The 27,279-nt window shown below is 27.5% G+C and overlaps 1 protein-coding gene and 1 pseudogene across 3 annotated transcripts in view; one reads left to right on the forward strand and one right to left on the reverse strand.

Annotated features, from left to right (window-relative positions):
• The window catches only part of LOC147816742 (ras-related protein Rab-34-like), a 41,258-nt gene extending 40,049 nt beyond the window's left edge, over positions 1-1,209 (reverse strand). For both annotated transcript variants that reach the window (XM_087150647.1, XM_087150642.1), the window contains exon 1: positions 1,080-1,209. The gene's annotated coding sequence lies outside the window, so the exon portion shown is untranslated. The remainder of the gene's footprint in view (positions 1-1,079) is intronic.
• Positions 1,210-1,381: 172 nt separating this feature from the next.
• Positions 1,382-27,279, forward strand: part of LOC147816743 (phosphatidylinositol N-acetylglucosaminyltransferase subunit A-like) — a 31,380-nt pseudogene continuing 5,482 nt past the window's right edge. The window contains exons 1-11 of the transcript XR_015428932.1: positions 1,382-1,618; positions 2,925-3,093; positions 4,250-4,372; positions 5,510-5,685; positions 8,539-8,654; positions 13,447-13,554; positions 15,824-15,930; positions 17,723-17,805; positions 20,492-20,577; positions 22,419-22,603; positions 25,058-25,157. The product of XR_015428932.1 is annotated as a phosphatidylinositol N-acetylglucosaminyltransferase subunit A-like (transcript). The remainder of the gene's footprint in view (positions 1,619-2,924; positions 3,094-4,249; positions 4,373-5,509; positions 5,686-8,538; positions 8,655-13,446; positions 13,555-15,823; positions 15,931-17,722; positions 17,806-20,491; positions 20,578-22,418; positions 22,604-25,057; positions 25,158-27,279) is intronic.

Consider the following 27,279-nt stretch of genomic DNA (forward strand, 5'->3'; position numbering starts at 1 on the left):
TTTAATAAAGATATTTAGTACATTCATTTCTTATTAGTCTTTACATCACATTAAATCAACCATTGGATAAAATGTTAGGTATTTGTGTTGCGTAGTTTTGGCTCATAGGTAGAGGAGAATGGAAGAAAATTACCAAGATTCACTCTTTTCGCACCATTTCTTTCCAAGTTAAGTATTTCTGGAAATTTTTCACAGCAATATAATTTTTAAAAATTAAAACTTGAGAACTATTTACCATCGAGAGGTAAATTTTTAATATAATTTTACCAAATATATAATAGCTTAATTATTAAAAAAAAAATTAAAATGTTAGGAACTTCTGAAGCTATAAGAGTGAACTAGAGGACAGAAAATATAGCTTTGAAGGTGTAATAGATTTTAAGATAGATTTTTAAAAAATATAAACAATAAAGAAATTTTTAAAAATGCATTACTTGAAAACAAATGGTGCAAAAAATCGGGTATTTTCATGCCAGAAGCAGCTTTTTACAGGTGCAGATAATTAACATAAACTTCTAATAATCTATGAACAAAAATTATACAACCACATTCATGGTTTGTTTCTAAGGCACAACATAAATTTAAATAATAAAATAACATGTAACCTAAAAAAAATTAGAACAATAACTTATGAAGAGAGACTACAATTTGACTCTCATCATGTTATTTTTGTAAACAACAGTAAAACAGAAACAAAATTTTGAAAAGACGTTATTCAAAAAATACTCATTTAAAAATAAATATTAAGATGGAAGATGTAATACACAATTCCAATGCACGTAAAACGTAAATAAAATTTAGAAAAGAAGATATGCAAAAGGTAAAATGAAAAATGCCACTGAACGATTGTGATTTTTTAAAAAATCGATACTAAAACTAAATTATATAAAACAAAAAAAAAACATGCACCATAAAAAATTAGAATAAAAACTTATCAAAGATGGGCTACATTTTCTCTATTATAATCAATTTTGTAAACATATGTAAATTATGAAAGGGTGTATTAAGTACAAATTGTCGGCTAATGACTAAGATTTTTAAAATAGTAACTTTTTTAGCTATCTTTTTCAACAACTTACATAAGTTAATTTAAACACAGTTTTAATTTAAGATAAGCTGATAGAAAAGAACACAAAACCGACTTATTCTTTTGTTTATCAACAAAAGTGATAGGGCTAAAGTAGAGTTGTATTAGTTCTGTTTATAACAATAGCACAGAATAAATTTAGAAAGTTATTGAATTAAGGTTCTGAAGGAGTAAATAAAAAATCAATTTTCTATTATCAGAGTGATTAAACATTAGTCGATGCAAAAAAATTATAAGTTTTGAATCACTTCACTGGAAACGTGAAAAAATGACTCATTTCATCTGCTCACTGTGCCGTTGACTGAGATTGTTTGTTTATGTTTAGCTTTCAAAATGAATTGTTGTTATTATGCCTGTTTCCGTAGTTAATGTATTGTTCAATTGAGAAACGACTCATAAATTATGGCAGATGCTAAATTTTTTTAATAAAAAGGCGAAGTTTTATTTCGTGAACAGTCAAAGTATAATTTTTTATTGAAATTTAGATTTTAATCGAAAAGTAGAAAATATGCAGAAAAAGCTCAACATTTGGTAATTTAAATGATACTTATGCTGATGAAAATCCATATTAAATTATTCTCATATGCATACATAGTGCTTTGATAAAAATGTATTCTATTTAAAATTTTAACATTGGGAATGATACTAATTCATCCTATGTGTAGAACATACTTATTTTTTTTTTTAAATTGTCCCCATATTATAACACTATTGGTTTGGAAATATTTTGCATACAGAAATATTGGCATACTTCAATATTTAGATAAGTCAACGATCTACAACTAGTAAATAGTTTTGATTCTGAAAGAAAAAGTTAGATCTTATTTTTGATTGATCTGATCTATCACTTTAAATCAGGCAAGTGAAGTTTATATTGATTGCTAACTATATTTACAATTTGACTGAATTATCTTCTCTATGCTTTTGATCCTAAAAAAGAAAAAAGCGCAATTCTGTTTTTTTTTCTTTTCCAGATGATTTCTGTATAGGTATCTGTACCTATGTTTGTTGATTTCTGGGCATTATCCTGCAAGAAATAACGATAATAAAAAAAACAATGCTATAGAAGGGCTTCTAAGGCAAGCTTCCAAATGTTTTATTTAGTTTTTAAGAATATTTTTACGAGTTTAAAATCCTTTTGGGGAGCTGGCAGTTCTAGGTGGTGTGAACAGGTATCACTATAGAAATATGTCCCCCTTTTTTATACCTATTTAGATATTACAGAATGAAACCAGCATCACGAAACATATTTTATTATTAATTGAAATGTGTGCAGAACTTTCGAAATTAAAGTAGCAAAACACAAAATTAAATTAGGTAGTTATTTTTTATTCTGAAGTATGATTTACATAAAACCCCTTTATTTCTCATTTTTTTGGATAGGAATAACACTACTGTGACTAGATTTAGTTACAAATCTTAACGTTTTATGAGTTAATATCTTTTTTTTTGTATTTCTTAATGAGTTTTAACTTTTTATGAGTTATATAATTTGAAAAATGAGAAAAGACACTCATTTTCCATATTGATATATTTTTATTTTATTGGTGAAAGGCAATTTTTGTTTCAATATGAAAATAATAAAACCACATCTAACTCAAAATCTTAACTTTGCAACTGAAATAATAACTTACATAAAACATTTATTTATTAAAAAACTTTTTAGAACTTATTATTTTAAAAATTTTTATTACCTAATATTTTACAAAAATAAAATATGCTTTGTTTATATAGTTTAAAAAGTTCTTTTCAAATCTGATGAACTGCCAGAAGTTATATATGAATTGACAGTGTTCATATACATTAAATTCTAACACGGAATATTTTTTACTTCTAGTATGGTGTCTGATTTCTTCTATCCCAATACTGGTGGGGTAGAGAGTCATATTTACCAACTTGCTCAGTGTCTTATTAAAAAAGGTCACAAAGTCATTGTAATTACTCATGCTTATGGAAATCGTAAAGGAGTTAGATATTTAACCAATGGATTAAAACTATGTTTATAAGTAATTTTTAAATTTTACATATTATTTAAATAATATTATTAAAATTATATTATTAAAATAATGTTATTAATATTATTTTAATAATAATATTTTAATATAATTAATAATATTATTAAAATGCATAACAACTTTTGTAATTTTTCCCCCTCAGGCACAGCTATATCAAACTTTTTTTTTTGTTGCAAATTCCTAAGAAATGTTGTATATTGTCTAATTTTAATTATTCATCAGAGAAGGTTTCCTTTTCTTAAATTAAATAAATTGCAAATAATTTATTATGCATCTGATTTTATTTTAATAGTTTTGGCATTTTATATGTTTGTGTAGCTTTAAAAATACATTTTATATTCTTTTAATCTTTTTTTTTATTTTTAAAAATTGATGCCAGTTTCAATTTGGGTTCCCTATTAATTTTCGGATTTCAAACTTTGTTTTTCAGCTTGAATTCATATTCAGCACTATATGCTATAAATTTTTGCTTGTAGTATATTATTTATAATTCTTTTTTAGTTAACTAATTCACTTGCAAAGTAATTTTGATTCTCTTGCAAGTTATTGGTTGCTCCCAACTCAAAATTTTCTGTTTTACCTTCAACAACTTAAAATTTTTTAAAATTAATTTCAATAATATATAACTAAGAAAATCTTTAATAGTTTAGAGTTAGTTTAATGTCAGGAAAAAAAAATTACTTGCATTTTTAAGTGTTTTATATTGAATTTAAATTTGCTTAGTTTTCTATATTAATAATCACCGTGCATTTCACACCAAAAATATAAAGTTTTAATATTATTTTAAAAATTCATTATTGTTTATTATATTATTTTACAGGTTTATATAAATCTTAGGAAAGTTTTCCTTAATTTAAAGTTTACAGTGAATTTTTTTTATTTAAAAAAAAAAAAAAAAACAATTGGTAGAATACAAAATAAAAATAATGTACTATAAACTTTCAATTTTTAAATTGAAATATTCAATTATCAATCCCTATATCAATTTATGTTATTGTTTATTTATAATTGTCTGGAAACATAACAAATAAATTGCTATAACTTGTATGCTAAATATAATCGTGTTTTATTTTTTTTAAAAGTAATTATGTACTTATAGATACTTAATTCAATTATTAATTGCACACATTGTTTTACATTTTTTTAGGTATATTATATGCCTGTATGGGTGGTGTACAATCAGTGCACACTACCGACATTATTTACCACCTTCCCTGTCATCCGTTTTATCCTTGTTAGAGAAAAAATTTCTATTGTACATGGACATTCAGTAAGATACTTTTTTTCCCCTTACTTTTGCTGTTAAGGATCCTCAAAAAATTGTGTAAAAAATTCCTAAAATTGTATGATTTGCCAACTTTGTTGCCAAATTCCAAAAAATTAATAAATTAACTATCACTGAATGCACTAATGCTTATCATTTATTTATTTACCTTGGCTCTAGTGTAGGGTCTGGAAATCCTTGAATTGTACAATTTTTGCTAAAAACCCTGTTTTTGGTTACCATGATATTCCTTGCTCTTTCAGGTTACCACAATTTTTTTTCATTACCAGATTGGTTCTTGGTTTATTTTCATGTATATTAATTTAATTTATTTTCATATATATTAATTTAAATTTTAAAATTCCATTTTCTTTTATCATTCGTTACTCGCTTGTTAGAGTCGGGAACCCCTTGGGTTAGAAAAAAATGTCAATTGTAAAATTTTGATGAATCCCTGTTTCTGATTATGTCTATTAATTTTTAACACCCTCCTTGGCATCAAAAAAATTGCCAAAAATGAGAGGTACCCCCCATTGTAAACTATTACCTTAATATTTTTAACTAATGTTTATGTTTCAATATGTATTATACTAAAGTAATACATTCTAAGGAATGACGATTATTATGCAATAGTATTGCAGTTTATTTATTTAAAGATATCTTATAATCAATTAAGGTATACGAAGAAAAGTAGATAATAGTAAATGAATTAAACTACAATGCTATAATAACAGCAAGAGCAGATCTCATTTCAATGTAGCATAACCAAATGCAACCAAGCCAACATGATAGAGCTACCTTTTTAAAAAATAATAATAGTTATAAAAAACACATTTGTCATAATTACAATTAGGGTATGCAAGTCATCAGCTTACCCTGGAATTAGAGTAAAATATGTGTGATTAAAAAAATGTTGTTTAGTGGAACACTTTTAATTAATATGACAATACAAAAGAAAAAAAAAATTGTTATTTACCTATAAGTAGAAAAATCTGGACAGAATAATTTCTCTAATTTATATTTTCGTTTTCCTTTCAAGTTTTTCTGTCTTTCATGTTAAATAAGAAAATTTTCTTTTACAGTTTTGATGTTTAAAAATATAAAATAATTAAAAAATTTTAAATTTATGCAAATTTTTTTCAGGCATTTTCTGCATTAGCACATGAAGCAATGCTTCACGCTAAGACAATGGGACTGGAAGCAGTTTTTACAGATCATTCCCTATTTGGGTTTGCAGATGCCAGTGCCATAATCACAAATAAACTTCTCCAAATGACTTTGAGTGTCTGTAATCATGTGATATGTGTGTCTCATACTGGGTATGCTATATTTAGAATTATTTTAATTACTATATAATAGATATATACTATATAATAGATATAGTTTAATTTTTCTTTGCGATTATAAAATGTGTATTGTTCATTACTGTCTTTTTAAGGTATTCTCATGTTTTTTGGTTAAATTATTAAATTAATTTTTCGTAATAACTCCTCTCATTTCTATGCAATGACGTCTTAACACACTCGTATGTTGTTCTGGTATTTTTTGGTAAACAGGCCACCATTTTGGAATCTGAGTATTATTTCTTTTTCTTTTATATTTATGAATTTCTTTCTTTGAAGAATCAAGTTTTTATGCTCTTAGCAGCATGTTTCTCGAAGTTCTATTACCATACCTGCCAATTCTCCTGTTTTTTAACAAAGACTCCTGCATTTTACGACTACCACCTGTTTGCCTGTATATTCTCAACTTTCTCCATATTTGTTGAAAAAGTTGTATGCAGTATGTTAATTGTTAATATTTTAAGTACCTTTTGCAGTCAGGCTACCCTTGGGATGTTTTTGTGGTTTTCCTTTCCATGTAACGCAAATGTGGGTTAGTTCTATCAAAATGTCCTCCACAATATAAAATTTCTTCCAATATTTGATTGATCCAGGAGTTTCCTTGTCTTCTGGATTGGGCTCAAAATTACAAGGCAACAGAGTTAAACACTAGTAGCCATAAACCAAAAATTGGGTCGGCTGTTTAACAATGGTTATAAAATAGTTTAAGGAATTATAAATAATGGTTTAAAAGAATCTTCTTTAGATTGAGATTTACATACATATTTTTTACTTCGCTAAATGTAAGTGCTTATGTTATTTCCACTTTTGAATTTCTCTTTTTGACTTACATGATTATACATGATATATCGCTAGTAAAACAGTAAAATTTCCGTTATTTTTTCCCTACAATGTTGGCAGGTATGTATTACCTTATCAGATATATGTATGCTGATTGAGAATGGCAAGTTTCTGAGAATATATACATATATATATATTCTCAGATAACATGGCAGAGTAGCAAGAATGGCAGAGTAACGAAGAGCATTTTTTTTCACATATATGCCATTTAAAATTTTATTTTCTCTGTAGCAAACTTAATTTTCTAACACTTTTTTTATGAGGGAAAATAACTTTAGATTGGGTGCTTGAAAATTGATGCAAATTTTTTTTAAAAGTTATCTTGTTCAAAAGATTTAAAAAAAAATTAAAGAAAATTATTTAACTTTTTTTTTTTTTTTTAACAAATTGCCAATTGGCAAAATTTTTTACTTAAATGAATATAATTTAAACAAATGAATCATTTCCAATTTTTACATATGTTTCATGAACCTGAACGAAACATTAATGGAGTAATTTTTTAAGTATTAAGTAGTCTGATCACAAATGCTTTACATTAAAAAAATAGAATCACGAAAGTTCAAGTTTTTTTTATTAATTTTAATATCCTATTTTATTCTTATTCATCATATAACACTTTATGTTTATTCATTATTGTGAGTGTCAGTTTGTTTTAATATAATTTGAGAGTAATAGTTTCCATTTTCATAATTCCAGTGGCTAAAATACCAGAAAACAAAAACGCAAATAATTTTTGCACACATTTATGCAATTCGATTTTGTTTAGTGTATATCTTTTAGCTTTTATAGTTGTTACCCATATATTTAAATAGAAAATTTTAAAGAAGAAAATAATGAAAAATGTAATAATGACATCGAAGCTGACGTCGTCAGGGGTTACCAGTTCCGGAAGTCATAAAAACACAAAACCTTTTCTATCGAGAGAGCATGGCAAATGTCTGAAATTTGCTCTTTCTGTACCTCCAAGGTTTTGCAAAAAGTCCAGAAAGAGAGAAAAAGAGAATAAAAAGAGAACAAAATACAAAAGTAAACTGAGTTGTCCCAGTTAAGCTCTTTTCTACAAACAAGTGGCGACAACTTTCTTGCTTACGTTTTTTTCTTCTTTCTGCTCATAAAATGGGGGCGTAGTTTGTTAGTGAATTTCTGTTTGGTTAAGGATTTTCAGAAAGTAGTGTGCTGCTTTGGTTTAACTATGGAATATTTTTAAGTAGGTTTTTTGAACATTGTTTTCCTATTGTAATTAGTTTATATATTTAACATTTTCATTTTGTATTCTCTCCTCCTGAACTTTTTGCAAAATCTTTGGGATACAGCGAGAGAAAAGTTTAAACATTTGAAGTGCTCTCTCTATAGAAAAAGTTGTGTGTTTTTTCTTTCTTTTTGGAGCTGTTACCCCCTGACGACGTCAGTTTCGGATGTCATTATTATATTATTCATTGTTTTCATCTCTAAAATTTTCTATTGGTTTCAATTTTCTTATGGAATTTTTACTGCTTTTCTTTGGAATTGTAGTACAGTACAGAACCTGTTATCTGGAAATCAGAAAACCGGAACAAAATTCGATAAATTTTCCCGCTATTTAAAAAAAAAAATTTTTCCCTCATAAGATTTTAGGATTTTTCTTTCTATTTTGAAAGATGTTTACTTTACCATCATTTTGGAAATAATCATTAGTGTATTACTTCATCGTTAAGATTATTTCCGATTCTTTTTTTTTTTAGTTAGGTTTAACAATAAAAAAAACGGCTTTTTGTAGCGATTAAGAAAACCGGAAAAATCAGTTATCCGGAATAGCGATGGTCCCGATCGTTCCGGATAATCGGTTCCCTACTGTATTTATCTACTTTATACATGATTTTTGATTTCTTATTCCATAAATTTAAAGTTTTTTTTGTTTATTACATGCCATTTTTAAAAATTTATTTTGATTTCATAATTGCTGTTTTTACTTTTAAAGTTTATTCTTTAAAATGTACTTGTTTTAATTAGGAAAGAAAATACTGCTCTTAGAGCAAATGTTTGTCCAAATACAATATCAGTTATACCAAATGCAGTGGATACAACGATCTTCAAGCCGGATTTCTTGCCAAAGCTAAAGTCAAGAAGTAAAGTAATTTATGCCAACATGCTCACCTTATTTTCTCTGTAAAATTTAATTTGTATTCCTTTTAGCTTTTATTTTCTCATGGCTTTTATGTCCCAAAGTTAAAAGATAGGCTCTCTCAAATCTTAACTATATATAAGAGCCCGTGGCAGAATCGTGAGGACACAGCGACATTGTCGCAGAACACTACAGAGTTCTTGCAGAAAGAATTTTTATTTGGGAGGCAAACAAGTTTGATTTTTTTTATCTGCAAAATTTTTGGAAAGATTTTTTTTCTGCAGAGCTTTTTTTCTTCCTTTTCTGAAGAATCATTTTCAAAAAATGCCTTTCTTGTATATCAGAGATGGAAGAAACGCTCATGTTTTTTTTTTTTTTTTTTTTTTTTTACTTTACTTTAAGAATAAAAAAAATTCCCAATGACTGATTGATATTATTAAAAGTAATTTCCAAATCGATAAAATTTTGAAAAGTTAACTACACAAAAAAATTTTTGTAACAGGACAATATTGCCAATGATATCAGAATATCTATTCTTTTTGATGTATATCAAAAAAAAAAAAAAAAAATTTCTTACATTTATAATTAAAAAAATTATATGCTGTTCTACTCTGTTCATGAGGCTTTTTTTGAATTTTTTTTTTTTGAAAACAGGAAATGCTTCTGTTACTTGAAATTAGTAATATATATATATATATATATATATCTTTATATATAAGAAGAGAATGGAATGATAACACATAGCCAATCACAGAAGACTTCTGGTTAGTAACGCACAAAACAGTCAATCAAAATTGAAAACCCATGTGTGTGAAAAGGTAATAATTTTTAATAATGCTGCCTGCAGAAGTGTTAGAACAAAACTTACCAGCTAAATCTTGTTGCGATTTCTATTTTGTATTGAATGTGTGAAATATGTTGATTCCTCTATTATCAGAGCTTACTTTAAAATACTCATATCTTAGTTACATAAAATGGATCACAATGAATATCTTAGGCGTGAATATCTTTTACTTACTTTTAATTGTTTTTTACTTACTTTCAAAAAACTGTTCAACCAGAAATATTAATTAACGGTTCATATTTGAGATATTTCTTAAATAATGCATAAAAGTGCAAATCATTGGTTCAGAAAATAATGTGAAAAGAAAGATCAATGAAAAATGTACATAGCTAGGTTTTGTTAATATTCAGAGATTTATTGTAAATAATTTTAATTTTATTGTTTTCACCTTATTTTTTTAGGTTAAAATATACTTGAGTATGCCCCTTGGCGAAATTGGCGACTTATGTTTGGCGCCATTCCTCAGGGATGAGATTCTTCCGCGGATTCGCGGATTTCCGCTTTTTTTCAGATTTTTCCATTTTTCCCGCTAATTTCCGCTGAAATTTTTTTTTTTGCCCAAGTTAAAATGTTTTATGAGGAATTTAATTTTCCGCGGAGGGAAATTGTTGAAGTCCCTTTTCCTCCCTCTGAAGTTTCTCTAAAAATCATTTCCTTGGGATAAAACTGGTTGACCTTTATACAGGGATGAGATTTTTTTTGTCTCTCGAATTTCAGCCTTTTTATCAAAAACTCCGATTCTCTAAAAGTTTCGTTTTTTTAAATAAATATCCCGTTTTTTTTAAAATTCAGTCATTGAAGTAAAATAATTATATTTATTTACGATTTTCAAAGATAAACAGAAAATTCAATCTGCGCCCTAGCTGCTAACCCTTCCGCATTTTTACTTATTTTAGCTATTTTCTCCGATTTCACGCACAGAAAATAAGATTTTCCGTATTTTTTATCCGTCGGCTGGATAGCTCGTATTTTCGTAATTCAGATCTCAATTTTTATTCACGCGATTTTAATATCAATCATCGATTTTCGTATTTACCTGATTTAAAAGTTGCATATTGCGATTCTTATTTACGCTATTTAAATATCGTATATTATGATTCTTATTTACGACATTTAAAAATCCAATATCGTGTTTTGTATTTATGCATTTTTAAAATCTCGATTTTATTATCAAATCTCGATTTTCGTATTTACCTGATTTAAAAGTTGAACGTTGCGATTCTTATTCAGGCGATTTAAATATTGTACAGTGCGATTCTTACTTACGAGATTTAAAAAATCAATATCGCGATTTGTATTTACGAGCTTATAAAGCCCTATGTAGCAATTCGTATTCACGTGAGCTTAAAATCCAATATCGTGATTCGTTTTTGTGGTTGTAATATCGCGCGATTTAAAAATTATGCATCGTGATCAAAAAATTAAAAAATCATGATTTCTATTTTCGCATTTTTTAAATTCGATGTAGAGTTTCATATTAACGTGATTTAAAAGTCTCATATCGGATTTATATTTACGTGGTTTACAAGTTTGAAAATCGCACTTTTTTGTCAAATTTTTGTTTATATATATATATATTTTTTCTTTCTTTTTTTTGTTTTTTGGATTTCCTCTTTTTTACTTTCTGACTACTCTCATCCCTGCATTCCTGTTTGCGCAGAACACTGTGGTAACAGGAATGGCGGCCAAAACTTTATAAAATTGTAATGAACCCCATATAAGCAAAATTAATTAACACAATAAAATTAATTTTGAATCGAAACAAAAATTAGTAGAGTACACAGAAAGAAAGGGAAAAGAAAAAAACTCACTTCTTCATTAAGCTTGAATATCCCCAGATTTAAGTGCACAGAATTCTCTAATAGCAGTTAGATACTGTCTAAATTTATCATGAATAGAATCTGAGTACCTCCATCGCCACATAAATTCGTTGAAATACAAATCGAAAATGGCGTCTGTGGTACCGGACTGGTGGTGACATTTTTTTATAGTCCCTTTTTATGACTGCCCACATACCTTCTATCTTATTGACCATAAGCAAAAGTAACCTTACCAGCTGGTATCCAACGTAGAACTAACGAACCGCTGAAATTACATATACTGTTGAACATTTAAAAATAAAGCCGAAATCTAAGCCTATTAGAATCACGATTAGGTTTCAACGTGGCGAGAATCAAGGAACACCCTTAAATATAGTCTACCAATTTTTTCATAACAGTTCTGACAAAAATGTTTATTGATTATTGATAACATAATAATTATTTCATTATACATTTTTTTTATTAGTATTCAGTATGACAAAAAAATTGAATTGCTTCAATTAATTTGTCGAATTTCAGTTACATATGGTAACTAAAATATTTTGTCAGTTAACATTATTGAAGTTAATTGGGCAATTACTTGCAATGGTATTTGCTTTTGAAATATTACTTAGCATCAACTTATTAATATTACATATTTTAATTTGTTTGCCATATTTTAACGTTTTTTTTTTTCAATTTTAATTGTTAAAATTTTAATTGTTTTCAGTTTAAAATTTAAATTACTGGGGAGGGGGGGGAGAGATGAAGCACCATATAGGGAGTGTCCGGCATCCTATAAGATAAACAATGATTTGAGTTAGGCTCTGCCACGCGTGCGTCGAATACAGAGATTAATATCCGGCTAATGCCCTATAGTAATGTGTTAAATAATATTGCTTCCTCGCTTTATCTAAGTTTGTAATATTGTTTGTATTAAAATTGCTTTATACAAGTTTATAATATTTATAATAAGCACCTCTGACATTTTACAATCCAATCATATTCTTTTTATGGGATGTTGGAGGATGAAAAATTGCCAGCTTATCTCCAGGAAAATGACTTTAAGTTTGTTCGAGAAGCGAACAAAAATGTAATTGCGTGGCAATTATCTGGGGTTGGCGAGCGGTAGCGAGCAGGGGGCAGCGCTCTCTAGTATATGTATATATATATACATATATATATATATATGTATATGTATATTGTATTTATTTTATTATATCTATAATAATATATATTATTTTTAATATATAATTATATATATTATATATATAAGTTAAAATATAGACATAGACAAACTCTGCATTAGGATTGTAACTCCACCTTGCCAGACTTTCATTATCACTACTCAAATCCTGTTTTTAGTCTTATCACCTGATATTGTCTGAATCCTTCCAATTTTACTGGGTATTCAATATCTGTTACTCTCATTTATGTGCAACACAATTATATTCAAAACCATTCATTCATATTCCTCATTTGCTTCATATTCATTCATCAGTTCGATGTATTCAAAAAAAATAATTGTAGTTTTCGGAATCTATGTATTCCACCAGTTTCATAATAATCAAGCTTAAATAACTGGTTTGGACACAACACATATTTAACAGGGTGCATAGAGTTTTTAAAAAGTAATTAAAGGTGCTGATTTTTGATTTACATTTTTTAAAAGCCCTTAAAGGTGCTTTTTTTAATCAGGGTTTGAAAAAAGGGCTTAATTTTCTATCTTTTAAAACGAGATTTTTCATTGCCGTATTGATTGTCGTTCTAAATTACAAAAAAATTAATGATTTTCACTATTTTCTCTGCAATATTTATCAGAAACTAGTTATTTTATCATGATTATTTAAAGTTTTTGAATTTTATTGATTTTATGTTTATAAATTAAGAACTTTAAACGATAGAAAAAAAAATTATTTTTATTACTGCACAGATCCTAATTATGATTTTTTTTGGAAAGTGATTAAAAATATTTTTGGAGTACTTAAAAGGTGCTTATTTTTTGTTGAAAAATCAGGCTACACACACTAAAAATATGTATAGATAGATATTTATTAATAATGCAAAATTGTTTAATATTTATGTTATTATAAAGTTTCATATTAATAATTTCATTGTACAAGTAATCTAAAATAAATAATTATTTATTTTAGTTACAATCGTTGTCATCAGTAGACTTGTTTATAGAAAAGGAATAGATCTACTTGCAGAAGTGATTCCACAAATTTGTTCCAGATACCCCGATATATATTTTATAATTGGTATGTGCTTTAAATGTATTTTTCCCTCTCAGTTCATAAGCGATATTTAAATACCAGTCTTAATGGGGAAATATTTAAAAAGAGAAAGGGATAAAACTATTTTTTTAGTTTTTAAAGTAAAAGAAAGCATTAATTAGAAAGTTACAAGAGTTAAAAATGCATATTGAGTTATAATGTAACATTTTGTTGCATATTTTAAAACAGGAGGATTCACAACTTATGACTGGCTGGCAAAACTGGCCCAAGAGACCTTATTAACTTGACCCTTGATCTGCCTCAAATATTAATAGAAATATGAAAGAAAAAAATATCTTTAAAATATTTTTCAGCCATGCTCTAGAGAAACAGTTATGTATCTTTATCTAAAGTAACAGTTATGATTACTGATGTAGTTCAGTTTTTTTTTTAAATATTTGATCGTAACTATTTTGTTTTGCAAATCATGTTAATGGCTATGGGTTCAGGAAGCTTTTTCAGTTTTCAGCCTCTAATATGAAATAATAATCAAAAACCAAAAAAAAAAAGAAGAAGAAGAAAAAAGAAAGGATGAGTAATAAATATTACATTATAACTATCTTTAAATTAAGGAAAAGACATATATTTTGTAGGTAAATAATTCCTTTATTAATTTTATTTACCAACTTTTATTAGTCTTATGCTGTTGACAATCAAATAACTCTTCATACAATTGAAAACTGCATTTCATACTACATTATTTATTTGACCAATGAGAATGCATGAACCAATCATACTTTTCATCTGAATTTTTTATATACACAATCAGGGGTCTGTCCAGGCCGATTTTACTACCGTTTAGCGGTACCTTCACAAATTCAATTTTAGGTAAAACGGTAGTTTCACAAATTCAATTTTAGGAAAAACGGTAGTTTCACAAAATACGTTTTCTTAAAATTTTATTTTTGTATCCCTTAAGAAACGATAAATCTATATTTTAGCCATGTTTTTGTATTGATTTTTTAATAAAATTTTTAATTTTTCACAAATTATGTCTAAATTTTCACAAAATAGGTATCTTTCAAAAAAACCTAGACAGACCCCTGACAATAGTTATTTTATCCTAGGCGTCTACTCATAGCCCCACATTATTCAATAATTTCAATGAATTTTGTCATGCCATCAAATTTGATTTAAAAAATTGCTATTAGTAAAATTATTTACAATGTTTGTTTTGCTAAAACTCTTCCTAAGCAAGTAGTGTGTACTTCAACTGTTTTTTGACAAAATTCAAATGTTGAAAATATCTAAAACCATTCTTTAAAATGCCCCAAACCATACAATTTTAATTTACAAGGATACAAATAACATTATTGGAACTGCATTTGTAATTTACGATATTTTTGTTTTCTTAAAGTAAGTTATTTAGTAAGTAAGTTTTGCATTTTTTAAATATATTTTGAGGAAAAATTATAGCAAGTTCTCTGAATTGTGTACAGCAGTAGGGTATGAAACATTTACAATGAACTTAATGTCTATGAAACAGGACACTAAATTTTATAGCCAAATGTAGTGAAACCATTGGCCACATCATGACAAAGATGTCGTAACTTTTTATTGTATTTTTTTGTTGAAATTTTGGTTTTAAATTAGTTTTGGAGAACAAATACTTACCATCAAAGTATTGTAAACTGGAGTTATGTATTAACCCATTTTCGTCCAAAGGTGCGCAAACGCACCATTTCAATAAATATTTTTTATTAATACTGTGATATATATTTTTTACTAATCTTATTTTTCTGCTATTGTCAAGGGTTCTTAAGACACCCAAAAATTAATAATGATTCAATTGGAGTAAGCACTTTCTGTTGAGAAATTTTTTAACCATTAAAGTTTTTTTTAACTTAAAACGGTTATTGACAAATAAAATATCTTGAAAATGTATAATTATTCCTTTTAAGATTTATCATTATGTTTTTATGATGGATTAAAGTTGAAGGTCAGTGAATAATAAAAAAAATATGAAACAAATTTCATAAAAAAAAGCAAGCGTTCACCGAAATGGTTTGTTCATTGATTTGGTTAATGGTGCCTATACGCACCATTTTATTTCTTGAATAAAATATAAATTTTATGCTCAAAATTTTGTTTCTTAATAAATGTAATGTAAGCATATTTCAATGAAAATAATTCATTTTGTAAAATTTATATGCTTGGTTTAAAATAAGTGCATCTGTAATCAGAGAGATAAAATGTTCTAAACTGGAACAGAAACTTTGATACAACTAAGCTTTTTTTGTTGGAATTATTACAGGAGGTGATGGTCCTCAGAGAATAGTTTTAGAAGAAGTTAGAGAACGTTGCCAACTGCAAGAAAGAGTGTCTCTTCTTGGAGCTGTTAAGCATGAAAATGTTCGAGATGTAAGTTTGTTTCATAAAGACTTTTAATTTAAATAAAGTTTTAATTACTATTATTGTTTATTGTTATAGTTTTTTTATTATTATGGTTTATAGTTTCTTTTTTGTTTAAAGTAAGTTATTTGTTCATTTCAGTCAAACTATTAAATTATTTTATTCTACATATAATGTTCAATTTATGATAAATGTTACTTGATTCTGATTGGTGGTTTGGTTTCTAGAGTGATTTTTGTGCATTACACATTTGTTAGCAAAGCTTTAAATGCATTTTGCAAATGTATGTTTTTTCTTCTTTTGTATAAGATATTTACTTTTTTTGTTATTTCACCTGTTATAGTACACATTCTGACTTAGGTTTATTTTTTTGAATTCTTGATTTAATTACTTTTAAGGAAACATTTTTTTTTCATTAAAAAGTCTAAAAAAATCAATTTTAAAAGCAAAAGTTTCAATTGAAAAATGTTTAAAAAAATAAAGGGTTTAAAAAAGTTCATCAAGTTTAAAAGAAGGGTTTCATCAAGTTTAAAAGAAAATTATTTCAAAGTCTACCCTTTTATTGTTGGCTAGATGGAAATATCATATTTCACAATAACCCCTTAGCATCTGCTTTTTTCAAACTTTCAGCAGCTAGTTTTTCTCCTACAAAAATTGCCATGCCCCCCCCCCACAAAAAAAAAACTGGAATGGTGCCCAATAGTTTAGTGAAAGTTAATTTTTTTTAAAACCCTGGAAGTCTAAACATCTTTGAATTTTGTTTCTAAACACAACATCCAAGCAAAGTTTTGAAATTTTCAAAATAATATGATTTAAGTCAGTGTAATTGTCAGTGTTCTGTCAGATTTTGGAAATTATGAGTCCTTAAAGTCAGGGCATCCATATTTTTAGGTACCTATTTACTAAAAGCGGGTCCTTAATTAAAATATGAATTCTCAACCTCTTTATCCATCTATAATTATTCCCATTCCTAATATTATTTTATTTATTGATGGGCAAATCAAATAATTTTAAATCAAGAGAGCTATGTTTGAATTATATAGGGTTTTAATTAGGACTGATCAAACACCTGCATCGAGGAAAAGCAATGATGTAATTTAATACTCAAAATTATGTTTATTTTTTCCTTCAGCTATTAATAACAAAGGAAAAGAAATGTTTTATAGTGCACATTTATTGAAAGTTTGGTTTTAAAATTATCTTCATAAATCTGCTGATGTGCTATTTTTTGTTGCGCTGGAAAACTACATGTTCAAGCATCATAGCATACTTTTTTCACCCTCTCTATGATTTTTTGGCATATATGACACTTTATTGTACATAAGTGGTATCACTGACTTTATGTATAAAATACTTCTGACATTTTTTTGATGAAAATAATAATTTTCTTTATTCTGGTACAAATTATTCTGGAAAATTACATGTTCAAGAAAATGCATTATAACATATTTTTTGCACCCGCTCTATGATTTTTTGGCATATTTGACACTTTATTGTATGTAAGTCGAATTACTGACTTTCTGCGCATTAAAACTCTTATTACATACTTCTGACATTTTTTGATAAAAATCATAATTTTCTTTAGGCTGTTATGTGAAAACTGAGACACAAATTCTCTTTATGCTGTTATGTAAAATCTGTTACGCTACTTTCTATTTTGCCATAGATTGGTTTTTAAAAATTGCTCCTATCTTTTCGAAATTTTAAATCTTTACATACTATACTCACATAGCATTATCAATTTTGAGTTATTTTTTCAATTACTGTGAAATGAATTAAAAAAATAATAATTTTTGTTTAGGTTCTTGTGAAGGGTGATATCTACCTGAATGCATCACTTACAGAAGCATTTTGTATTGCAATTTTAGAAGCAGCTTGTTGTAGGTATTTACTATTTTAATGTTAATACAGTTATTTTTTTTATTATACCCTTTGTAGAGTTAAATATTTTAATAATGTTATGTTAAAATATTTTTTGTGATTTATTTATGAAACGAAATTCCTTTAGCTTATTACTTTGATTTATAAGATCAGTTTCTTTATGACAAAGTGGTGGGAGTTTTCAAAATTTAACCTGCCGCAAAGAATTGACTGTAAATGTGGATTCCTGTGCATACTAATTATAGAACTTGTTATATAATTCTTTCTTTATTACTACAACTAATTATATAATTCTTTGTTTATTACTACAAATAAATCTGTTAAGAAACAATTAAATAAACAAATGCAGAACACACAAGAGCTCCTCTGCATTATATTTTCTTCTTGACCTCACTCTAACCTTAACCGTTATCCACATTTATGTAAACAAAGCATGTCATTAGTATCTTTCTTTTTTGTATAGCCGAACAACTCATCTATGTATTTATTTCTCTAACATTGCACCCAATATGTGGATATTTCTCTATCTAAATTGGCAATAGTATAGTCATTTATAAGTAGTTCATTTTATTAGTTTGTAATGATTTAAGTAGTGTTAAACATAATTAGTTATATGTTAAGTATATGTCTAAATTGATTTTGTTAGGTAGTCTTAAGTTAGTTATACGTTTAGTATTTATTCAGAATAATTTTGTATTTTTATAGAAATAAAAACTTAGTTCTGAAGTAATTATTGAGATTCATTTTTTTTAATCCTTTTTCAAATGGCAGCAGAAATTTTAAATATATGGTGCTATCGGGCTCATACTGTCATATCAAGTATTGGTGACGGGGCTTGCCTTTTTCGAGCAAAAAGCATGTACATATATTATTCCAGATTTAAATTATGGTCCGTGAGGAAGTAGTAAAGCACAAAAAACAGCTTTGGGATTAGTTTTCTTTTGTATCTCACGACAGAGATGGAAATAATTTTAATCTTTTTGCTGCTTACTGTGCTGAAATATCATGAATTTATATTTATGGAGCTTTGTGTTATTTAATGATTGCCTAATAGATTTTAAGTTATTAAAATTCAATGCATTTTATAAAATTCAATAACTTTGACCAGGGGTGTCAAACTCAAAAACTAACTTGGGCCAAATAAACAAAGCTTAACTTTAGGTGGGCCGCAAAAAAAAAAAAATCAATGCTCATAGAAACAAATATTTTATTTTAAATAATACATTGTAATAAACATATATGAAGTTAAATTATTGTATGAAACTTGACATCTATTCTCTGCTACTATCTTTCCTATTTCGGGAGAAATTTTATTGGCGGTGACTGCTTTCAAAATTGACCCAACGTGAGCGTTATTAATACGGTTTCGAACAGGATATTTATGTCCATTCATAACAGAAAATAATTGCTCGCACTGAATAAGTACTTCCAAACGTGGAAATAATTTCATATGCGAATTTTCGAGTATTTTCAAACCTTGCCGGTAAATATTTGTAAAATTCAGGCATACCCACTTCAATAAATTTTTCCTTCAAATTTGAGTCGCATTGAATCTCAATCACTTCCATTTGTATATTACTGGGCACTGAGTCTATATTTATTGAGAAAATCGACTAAAACAAACAAAATTTGTCTTCCAAAGAATTAAAATCTTTAAACCTTGTTTCAAATTCTGTTCTAAGATTTGAAATTTTTTCTGCGTATTTTTGATATGATGCAGTATCCCTGGAATGGCAGGTGCCGCAAGCCAATTACAATTTTGTATTTTCGCACGTACAATTTAAAATTATCCGTATAGTTTATAAATAAAGTATATTATTTTATATGCTAGTTTTCTTTCTAATTCATATTTCTATTTTATTTTTACTTTGCTTCAGATATATTGACTGAGCCGCAAAAATGTTCATCTCGGGCAGCATGTGGCCCGCGGGCCGCGAGTTTGACACCCCTGACTTAGACAATATCGCGAAAAACTCTTGAAAATAATTGAAACTGAAATGATTGGTGTTTCGGACATGACGCATGGGTTTTACTATCTTAAACTGACTAAAACTGTCCTATACTGTCTTAAAGTGCCTAAAACCTTAAACAGTGGTAAAAGGTAAAAATTCTATGTGTAACCATTGTACATATAATAATTACATATATTAATAAATATTTGATACTTTTTATACAGTTTGCTTTAACTTATTAAAGGAAAATAATATAATAAGAAAATATTTATAACTTTTGAAGCTCTATAATTCATTGAACAACAAATGTGAATGCCTTATCCCTTAAATATGAATAAATATGCTTTTAATACTGATAAATTATGTGTTTTGCATAAGGACAAATAAATGCAATAATAAAATAATAATAATCTTTTTCAATAAAACAAAAACTTGTCTGTTTCTTGTTCCAACCTTTTATTTTACACAATATTTTTTGAACATTGTGGCATAAATTGAGTAAAAGGGTTTTGGACAGTTTTAGATATAAGGTTTTTTGGGCAGGGCAGTTTAAACCGTGGATTGGGAAAAGGGTTTCCTGATGATATTTAAAAACTAATGAAGTTGGTGAGATGTATTAGTCTGATAAAAGGTTGAACTATTTATTTTAACTCATCAATTTCCAACAATTTATGTTTCAAATTTTTTTAACCATTTCTATATTATATTATTTCATATTTATAATTTACATTGTTTAGACTTCAAGTTGTAAGCACCAGTGTTGGTGGTGTGCCTGAAGTTTTGCCCCCTGAACTTGTTTGGCTAACTGAACCAACTGTCAATGGTAAATATAGGTTTTACTGTCTAAATTTGAATATTTAAAAAAAATGATCAAGCATATAAAATTAATTATACGGTTTATATTTTAAGAATATTATTATTTTCATATGCTTAATTTATTTTTCAACTTCTTAACTGTTAGCCTCAAACTATAATCAGGTTTCATACCTGCGCAGACACACACACACAAAAAAAATCACATTTATAAAATTATATTAAAGTTTAAATCTATTTTTAAAAAAAATCTATTTTTTATTAAAAAATTAATTTAACATTTATTGCTAAATATCAATGTAAATTTCTTTTAAAAATATTAGGTAGATATTTTATTTACGTCGCACTAGAGCTACACAATGGTCTATTAGCGACGATCTGGGAAACAACTATGAGGATGATCCAAAAACATGCCATTGCAATTTTAAACCTCTGCAGAGGGGATGGCTCCCTTGCTTTGGTAGCACAACGACCTGCGTGCTGTCGAGCTCTTTACGGTAGAACAGTTTAACAAGGATCCGTACCGTCCATCCTCATGGCCTACGCAGGCTGATCAAATTGGTCACCCACCCACTTACGGACCGCAACCAGTGATGCTTGACTTCGGTGTTTTACTGGGAACGAACAGTCCACTACAGGGCTTTTAAATATTAAGAAACTAGTACTTCATAGACATATGTGTTAATTAATAACAAGAGTTTCTTACAATGATTTACCAGTATTTCTAACATTCATCTTTGATATAACAATATTTGTAGCAGCAGTAAGAAAGAAGGGAGAGCAAACGTGTACAAGGGGTTCATTATATTTCTTTGCTGCTGTCTACTTAAAAAATTTTGTGTAATATGTTTGTCTAGTTTATTCTACATGTAATTTTGTTTAGAAAGTTTATTTTCAACTTCAATTACTACAAGGTGCAGAAAAAAACTTGGATAAAGTTATTACATCATAGAATATAAGTAACTGATTTCTTTCTAATTTGTATGCTCATTTCTTTCCACTTTAATTATAAAATATTTTATATTATATCTATTAGTTAACATTTTGTTGTTTTGTCTTTTTTACTATCTGGAGCCGAAAATCTGCTATTTTAGTGTCGTTTAAGTGAAAAAAACAATAGAGTGAGATCGTTTGTTTGCTCTGTACACAAAAGCAATTGTTAATAGCTTTTTAAAGCAATTGTTTTGGTGGGAATAGAATGTAGACTTACGACCCATTGTTGAAAATTTCAATAAGTGTTTGCTCCTATGCATCGTTGCTAAAGGTGGCCAATTCAATGGAATTTGAAATTAATTAAATTTATTTATTATTAAAAGTTTGCTCTTTTTATTATTTGTTATATTTTGTTAATTTATTTATTTTTCATGAAGTTATATTGAAAATTATTTAAACAGATTTTTTCCCCCCTCACTTTGTACTAAAAGTGTTTTACAACATATTTTACGTTTATCAATTTGACTAAACTAAAATACTAATAATGTTAATTTTACAGTTCTGCAATGATAAATTAATTGTAATAAGAATTTGTATGCCTGTTACTGGAATTTATAATCTGTTATAATAAATTAATATTCACACAGTAAATTTGCCAAAAGTCAGATGTACTTGTTGCTTCCCTGATTTGTTACTAAAAATGTTGAATGCAAATAAATGAAAGATGAAAAAAATAATGTGTGCACAAGAAATATTTTATGACTATTTTGCCAAAAAATGTACTGATAAATGTTTGTTGTTGCTGGGCCATAATATAGAGTCTGTTATTATTCTTTATTGAGTAATTAAACTACCATTATCCATATTTTTATCTAGAAAGAAAAATACATTATTTGAATGTCATGTTCCTTTAAACAGGTTTGATAAAAGGTCTGGAGTAAGCTATGGATGCTAGGATAAACAATAAAGTAGTCCCTAAAGATGTTGCCTATAAAAAAACTATCAAAAATGTATAAGTGGGATGATGTTGCTTTCAGGGTTGAAAATGTTTACCATCAAGTTACTAATGAGCCCATTGATACCCTCTCTTGTCGGTTGAAAAAGTAAGACTCAAAATATTATGTTTTTTAATCAAATAATCAAATGAAAGAATTAACTTTTTATTTTTTGTAAAGCATTAAGTATGAATTCCTAAACATTTTATTTTATATCATATTTACTTTATTCTTATTTTTTAAAAATTGGCCCTGTTTGATAAAAAACAAAACAAAATATTCTTTAATAAATAAAAAAATGAGTTTGGAGATAATGTATTTTTATTTAAATTAATTTAAGTAGAATTATTGAATGAATATTATGCTTTTTAAATTTATTTAACCTTTATCAGATTATTTTAAAAAACATAATTTATGCTTACACATTGTGAAAGCTTATATTTATATAATTAAAAATCAGAAAGGTCAAAGGTGATCAACTTTTTTAAATCCTTTTTACATCTGTAGGACATTAAAAAATGAATTTTTTATGCTCTATACTTGTAGAAAGGTTTAAAGAAAGAAATAAAAGACTGGATTTAATGATTTAAATCATATTTTTTTAAAGTTGAATTATTGAAGGGATATCAGGTTTTAAATGGTTTAAAGTTATGTCTTTTTTAGATTATTTAAACAAAAGACATAATGTTTGTTTAAGCTTAAATGTATATAAATAATGCTCACTTGTATCGGCAAAGACAACATTGATTGATTGTTTTTTTGTATTTTCTACATCAACCCTATTAATAATTTTATAAATTGTGCATAGGAAATTAAAACACACATTAGAAACATAACACAAGAAAATATATTACTAAGTTAATAACATTCTAAATCGACAGATCTTAATTAGTAATATAAAACAAGGAAAAATCTTATTCATAGCATTTAAAATTTACAAGTATTAATTAGTAACATCAAAGAAGAAAATATCTTGATTTTAAAATTAATAAATAATTATTTGTAGCTTGAAATGAGATATCTTACTAAATTCATAGCATTTAAAATTTCTAATTTTTAAAGTATGAAATATTCTCATATATACCCGAAGAAAAAAACCCTGCACCTTTTATATATTAAGTAAAGAATTCAAAATTTTATAGCAATTAAAAACAATAATACTTCCAATGGAAAAACACGTTTAGCAGCAGTGAATCCAAAAGGAATTGAAACAAATGAGACAAGGAAAAAAAGTTGGATAAATATGATAACCAAAGCTGACGTTTTCAGGGGGTACCAGCTGCGGAAGACGTAAAAGCGGAACTTTTTCTATCGAGAGAGCAAGACAAAAGTCTAAAATTGCCCTCTCTGTACCCCATTTTATACTAATCTTTTTTAGTAACCTCATTTTATACTAACCTCTAACCTTTTATACTAATTAATTTCGACTCTAAATACAAACTCAAGATAGAAGAAAAGCACATAATCTATTTTTAAAAAAATACGATAAAAGCTCAATGTAATCGGCATGTCATGATACAGGAAATCGGCTCTTACGGCTTGTCTCCCAGTTGCTGTCAACATGCTAATATTAAAAATAGAAAAAATTGCATGTTTATAACGAGTTAAAAGTTGTTAGCCATCTGCTATAGTAATAATTTTTTTGTTGAGGGAAATACATTTTTATGCTGTTTAAATAAATAAAATTATATGTTTAGTAAATTAAACGGCATAATGGAAGATGTTTTAATTTATGTCTGTCAGATATTTACGTTAGTAGAGCAAATATATGTGGCCAACATATCTTCCTCCATACAAAAGCTATTGAAAAGCATTTCTTGGCTATTTTAAATTTTTTGATTTATTCATACGTTTCAAATGGATGTGCCTTTAGGTGTCTACATACCTACCATTATTTAACTTCTTTCTAACTAACTATTGTACTCAACATTCAGTATTATGAATGATGTCAGAAACTATAGCACACTATTACGATTTTTTTATTTCTATTTTAGTCTTTTTTATTTCTATTTATTTGTAGTTGCTCATATCATGTTACGCAAAAAAAGACCCTTTTGAAGTGTATGAATAAATCTTTTAATTTGTTCATACACTTCAAATGGATGTGCCTTTAGGTGTCTACATACCTATCATGGCCACTTATTTAACTTCTTTCCAGTATCCGGTAGACTATAATAACTTAGTAACTACTTTTTCCTCAAACCTAATGAGTCGGTTATCAATATCGATTAGTCTTTTCCATTTAATAGCCACTTTGCTAGCTTTTTTTTGTTGATTGGATTAAATTAAATTTTTAATAAAATCTGTATTAGAAACAATCTTGGGCTATAAAAAGTTTATTAAATAATATAAATATGTGACAACATTTAGTTAAACATACTGACTTTAAAGAACTTTCTTTCTGCATTGATGAACTTTTATCACGATTTACAAAAAAGAAGAAAAAATTGGAAAAAGTGGTTGATTGATTTAATTGAAGTCGCCGCTTTTTTTTTTGACTCGCCATGTGACGAATGGTTATTTTCATGTGTAAACTAATGAGTCATGTTTTTCTTTTCATAGATTTTGGCTTCAAGGATATGTAGCTGGAGCTTTCTTTATGCTTCTACAAGCCATAGAGCATTTAGTATATCTCTTCCTCTCATGGTATATACCAGAAGATGTAAGTAAATAACTGTTGAGTCTTCCACATCTAAAATTTTCAAAAATACTTTTAATTTTCAGACATACTTTTTCATATAACATATTAAATTTTGAAAGATTTAATAGATTACATTTTTGAATAATTTTAAAATTTTTTTTCATTAAATAATATGACTAAAATTGTCAAACCTCTCCTTCAAGGTTAAGCCAGGTCCAGCAATTCTCTTTTTTAGGTCCAATCTCAGTCTTAAAAAAATATATCTTGGGTTAGGGAAAACCTGGAATTGTCAGGAAATTTTATTTTGACTCTAAAAAGCAGCAAATAGTCAAGGAAAGTTAAATTTTTCCCTTACAAAAGCCTGAAAAGTTCCTAAATTACGCCTATGTAAACCAGATGTTTTTGTCGTAAGTCGCACTGGGAGTGCATTGTTCTTGTTTTCCAGTGGTGCCATCTATGACCAATAATTCGACTTCTGCCGCACCCATACGACGCACCTGTTTATAGGGGGGATCCATTCATGCATTCACAGATCACAATTTTGATCAGGCTCCAATCTAGTACCCCCAGAAGTATAATATATTGTGGGAACATGGAGGATTTTGTGTCCCGACAAATTTAACGTGCACCAGCCACCATTTATTACTCGGGGATATAAACACAATAATAAGCTAATTTTAAATAACCAGTCTTAGAATTGTAAGCATTAGCAATCAGTTATTGACTCTGCTGCATTTTGAAAGATTTTCTCAATTTCAGGCTTCCTTTTCCACTCTCTGATATTAAACTGAAAAATCTCTTGATCATTTTATAATGGCTAATATAGTCAAGAAAAGAGTTCTTTGTCCGAAACTTTATCATGATCATGTGAAGCATTTGAAAATTATTTTGCATTTTGTTTATGTATATAGTGTTTAAAAATATTTCTCGAGTGCTTAAAAAATGCTTGTTTTTTCTTGAAAGATTTGGCTACGCACCCTGATGAATAATTATTCAACAGTTAGCAATAATTAATTTGTATATTTGAGGCCACCTTTTTAAATCAAGACATTTCAACTTAGTTTGTGAAAATCCTATCATTTGAACAAAAGTTATTTAGAGTGATGTGTTTTTTATTTTGTGCTTTGTACTTACCCTTATCTGTCATAACTGGGTTAGTTTTTTATTTTTCCAGGACTATTTTAATTCTTGAAAATATTATGTGAATTACGTACCCAATTAATATGATTCGAAATAACTCTTTCAGTTCTGACCTTCTTATTGTTTTTAATGGTTCCAACAGACAAACAAAAAATACAAAAGTAAGGGGTTGTGAACTAATATTTAGCCAGAGAAAAAATAAAAATGTTTTAGGAATCATGCAAATTACTACAGAGGAAAGCGGGTGGACACAGCATTAAAACATGTTTAATTGCCGGTTGAAGATTGAAGGTGTTTCGAGTAATTGTCTGTTTTCTTCAGCAATCAAGCAAGTTTTTATGTTTTAGTTTTGTACACCCTCTTTCATCAATAGTTATTTCTAAAACGTTTTTTATTTGTGACCATTTTGAACAAGGATTCTAAAAATATACGAAGAGAGCAGTCATAACAGAACACCCTGTAGTTTCTGCATGAAAGTGACCTATTTTGAATGATTTGTTATAATTAATTTAACAAATTCAAAAAAAAAATTATATTTAAATGACTTTTAAATGTACTTTGGAGAAATAATTTGATTTCCAAAATGTTTTCAAATGTAAGGAAGGCACACGACTATCCGGCTGTTTGTAAAACTTGTCGTGGGAGGTGAAAAAAAAGAGGAATGCCTAAGTGGTTATATTTTGACTCTTCATATCGGTTCTTCAGTAAATATTAAGTTTTATGGTTTAGAGTATGGTTTATTTTTATTTATAAATGGATCATTAATAAATATTGAGTTTTTTTGCACAAATCATTTATTTTAAAAAGAGTTTTCAATTGCATGGGAGAGATAGTAGAAAGGCCATCTTTGTCCTATCTGGCTATTTTGTTACCCAGCTAACACTTCCACCACTTTGAACCGGATAGTCAAGAGCTTCCTCCCCACTCTATAATATTTTTATGGCTGATTAAATTACCTGGAAATAAGGGAACTAAAAATATTTTTATTTAATATTACCCAGCG

The sequence above is a fragment of the Parasteatoda tepidariorum genome, chromosome 1, assembly GCF_982258835.1.
Source record: "Parasteatoda tepidariorum strain Cologne lab strain chromosome 1, Ptep-v5.0, whole genome shotgun sequence".
NCBI classification, from domain to species: domain Eukaryota; kingdom Metazoa; phylum Arthropoda; class Arachnida; order Araneae; family Theridiidae; genus Parasteatoda; species Parasteatoda tepidariorum.